This window comes from Sphaerodactylus townsendi, linkage group LG04 (assembly GCF_021028975.2).
Source record: "Sphaerodactylus townsendi isolate TG3544 linkage group LG04, MPM_Stown_v2.3, whole genome shotgun sequence".
NCBI classification, from domain to species: domain Eukaryota; kingdom Metazoa; phylum Chordata; class Lepidosauria; order Squamata; family Sphaerodactylidae; genus Sphaerodactylus; species Sphaerodactylus townsendi.
In genome coordinates, this window is record NC_059428.1 from 157,468,509 (window position 1) to 157,472,731 (window position 4,223).

The window sequence follows — 4,223 nt, forward strand, 5'->3', positions numbered from 1 at the left end:
TCTGCCCTGCCCCTGATATGGGCTGCCAATGCGTTTTCTTCTCTGTGAGAAATCTGTGGGCCTCACATATGAGATGTCCTTGGGATACAAACTTCTTTGTCTGTGTCTGTCTAGCCTGATGAGTTTATCTTACTCCTTCTGCATTTAAATGCTGGCCTTCAAAAACATGAAACGACCTGAGATTGGTTCATTGGGGCCCATGTTGTCTATTTCGACTGGCAGGAGCTCTCCAAGGTCTCAAAATGGCCTATGTATGACTTTCAACATTAGAGATGCGGAGATTTTGAGACCCTCGGCGTGACAAGCAGATGCGGTGTCACGGAGTCATGCCCTTGCCTATTAAGTATGTTTCTATCCATTTCCCTGCACCCTGGACAGGATAGGCGATGTGATGCACTGCACCAGATTTGTTCACATCAGATCTAAATATTTATTTATTTATGGGATTTCTATACCGCCCAATCCCAAAAAGGGCTCTTACATTTATACCGCCCAATCCCCAAAGGGCTCTTACCAACTTACATTTTTTCTTCCAATCTGGGCTGCCTGTTCTGACTAGGTTATCTCTATTGTTAAACAACTTGGACCCTGGTCTTTGTGGTCGCCAATTTCATTGTGGAGATAGTTGAGAGTTCTCAGTAGAACGTACTTGTGCTCCCCGTGGGGCCTTTTTATCTATCATTTATTCATGCATTTGCTCCTGATTTATGTATTTGTTTCTGACTATGCCAATAAAGGCTTATGTATGTATGTAGTATGTTTATATCCAAAGAACTGTCCCTAATTCCCAGTTCTGAACAATAGACCATACGCCCAATACAGCTTTTAATTTCAGAATATCATTATATATCCCTAGTAGGTCTAAGAATGGTTCTCGGGTGGGCACAGTGGCATGGGGTGAGGAGGGGAAGGCTTAAGCCAGGGGTGTCCAACTCTGGTGCTCCAGATGTTCATGGACTACGATTCCCATCAGTCCCTGCCAGCATGGCCAATTGGGGTTATTAGATCCCCGCTGGCTACTGGCAGAGGATGGGAGGATAGGGTTGCCAGTCCAGGCTGAGAAACTCCTGTAGATTTGGGTATGAAACCTGAGGAGGACAGGGTTTAATGCCGTATAGTTCACCTCCTCTTTAGCCTGCAGATGAGCTTTAACTCTGGGGGATCCTCATAGACTGACATTCCTAGCCATGATCCCAATTGAAACTGGACCCCAGCACACCTAACGTTAGTGGTTTTGTTTACAATTCAGAGTTTAGAATTATTTTGGAAATTGCGGGTTACATCCTCAATTGCACAGCAATAAATCCAACTGATTTCAAACTTATTTCAAATACAATGGGATAAGGCTTATTAATTTTACTTATTAATGCTTACTCGCATTGAATTTCTATGTCACATTTTCTGCTCCATTTTTCAAAAGTTGTACACAATATCTAATTTTTCTTTCAGTGCTGCATTTAACAGACTTAGTGGTTACCATTAATATTTCTTGGTGTTTGCATTTTTTAGCATTTCCATAGCCAACAGCATAGAGCAGAGCACTTATAATTTTTCCCCCATGTGAAATATGACTAGATTGTTCTCCCATACAGAATTCAGTAAAATGAGTAAAGAGATGGTACTCATTTTTTCTTTTGAGGCACAAACGGTCTTGAAAGAGAATTTCTACCATTTTCCAAAAGGCCACAAGCAAACTGTGAGGCCACAGAGAATGTGGAAATGTACAATGCCTGACGACTGGAACAGATAAAGGAGGCCCCGCTGAACCAAACCCCATTGATGGCCCAAATTTCTACAACCACATGAGTGCCTTGCTCCCAAGGAAAGGAAGAAAACTCTCAACGATTTTGATCTGTGGAACGGTCCTTTTCAGATATAGATAAATCCAGACCTTTCAAATCGTAATGCTTCTAAGTAGCTAAAAATAGCAGCTGGCAGGCACACTGTTGGGAAGCTGTAGCGCTCTGATTGCGGGATCCAAACCTCCCTTAGAAAGTCAAATAAGAAAAGCTGTTGAGCCGAGATCAAGGCGATCTGGTGTATCCATTCTGAATGTAATTAGAACATGCCTTTTGCAGATCCTGGTAACTGAACATTACCACTAATGACTTGGGTCTTTTCATGATCCATTACAGAGACTCGGAATGTATCCATTCTGAATCTCTGTAATGGATCATGAAAAGACCCAAGTCATTAGCGGTAATGTTCAGTTACTAGGATCTGCAAAAGGCATGTTCTAATTAGTCCCTTACCAGTATGCTATCAGTTGATAACTTGAACTGAACACTCCCCAGAGAAACCCTTGGCCTCATCAGCAGGGTGCAGATGGCTGACAGCTACTGGGTGGGACTGCTAGGTTTGCTAGGAAAAACACAAATGAGTGGACATCTTTTCTTTGTTGTATACAAGAATGTAGAATTACACAACCAAAATTACACAATCTGCAGTTTGGGCCATTTTTACTTTGCTTAAGCGTTTTACTTTTCTTAAGATTGACCTGTTATTTGTTTAGAATACATAACTCCTATTCAGGTTAATCACCTGAGACAGTTACCCTTGAAATCAAATTTAAAAATCAAAATTTTTTAAACAGACAAAAAAGCAAATAAAGAGCAGTAGAGGGTCATACCAGTTAAAACTATAGCCTTCAAATCTGCAGGAATTTCTCAATCCAAAGTTAGCAACTCTAAATACATCCAAGGCATCAATAAATGAAAGACGTTACAATACGATAACCCAGAGAAACTGTAGTTATTCTATAGAGAGCAGTTCTAATTTTAGGACAACTCTAGGCCGTCTGAAAGTTGGCAACCTTATATCGCACCCATACCTATAGACATGCTTGTCCCCTAAGATCCAACTTGCTAGAGCATGTGTGTTTAAAGGTGCAGGTATGCTGCTGTACCACACAGATGCAACTGCCCATTTGGAGCGACTATGCGTATTTCATTTTATTCCATTTGTAGGCCATCCTTCCACCCTTATAGGCCACCTTGCATATTTTATTATTTTGTTCCATTTACGGGCCACCCTTCCCCTTGTGGGTTCAGGGTGGCTTCCAACAGAAAAGCAGAACTATAAAAATATAGGGCACAAACAGATTACAAAATACTTTTTTTTTTTTTTTGCAACTTTAACATGATTGTGTACGTGTGGGTTTTCTGGAACCATACCTTGTATGCCCTTGCAACCTATGGAAATGTAGTTGTCAGTTGCCATCATTGGATATACGATTAATTCAGTTTTAATATTGGGATTGTTGGTGGTTATTTTCATGTTGGATTGCATTACAAAGGTAAGACAACCTTTGATGGCATAGTTAAAACTATTACATTAGATATAATGCTTAGCCTATCACAGTCTCTCTTAGGCACTGATTGTAGTAGTCTTTACTTAGCCCTGTTAGAAAGACTAGATAACCGTTGATCAGAGACCCCTAATTTAAAAAAAAATGCTGCTTTCGAAAGCAAAAGTTGAATTTTGGTCCATTAATAAGACTTGAAGAAGCTCATGTTTGTTCAGTCTTTGGTAAAACAGTGCTAGCATCCTAAATAATTCCTCCCTTAAGTCTTTATGGCGGTTGACAGTCCAACAGGGTACCAGGCAGAGAATGACTGCATTACAATAATGTCTGCATTACAAGGACTGCATTACAATAATGTCATATATATATATATGTGTGTGTGTGAATATATATATATATGTGTGTATATACACACACACACACATATACACACACATATATACATATATACACACATATATACATACATATACACACACATATATACACACACACATATATATACATATATATACGGTATATGACATTATTGTAATGCAGTTAATCGTATATCCAATGATGGCAACTGACAACTACATTTCCATATTACTTAACATTTTATTCTCTGCTTTGTGTATCTATGGTTTTATCAGTCTTTTTCTTGCTGTATTTTTTTTTTGTTACTGTTTATTATACCAATCAAGGCTTGACTGATGTGATTGATTACAATAATGTGGGTAAGCTGCTCTGAGCAAAGAAACTGAACCCAGCAACAAATCTAACGGAAATAGATGTAATAAATGCAAATAAATGTACGTGCAAATACATTTCAGGGTGGCCAAGTCCAGGTTTGGCCATGCTTACAGATTGGGGAGGGGGGGTGGAGTCCTGGGAGGGACCCCGGCATGGCATCGTGCCATATGGTTCACCCTCAAAAGCA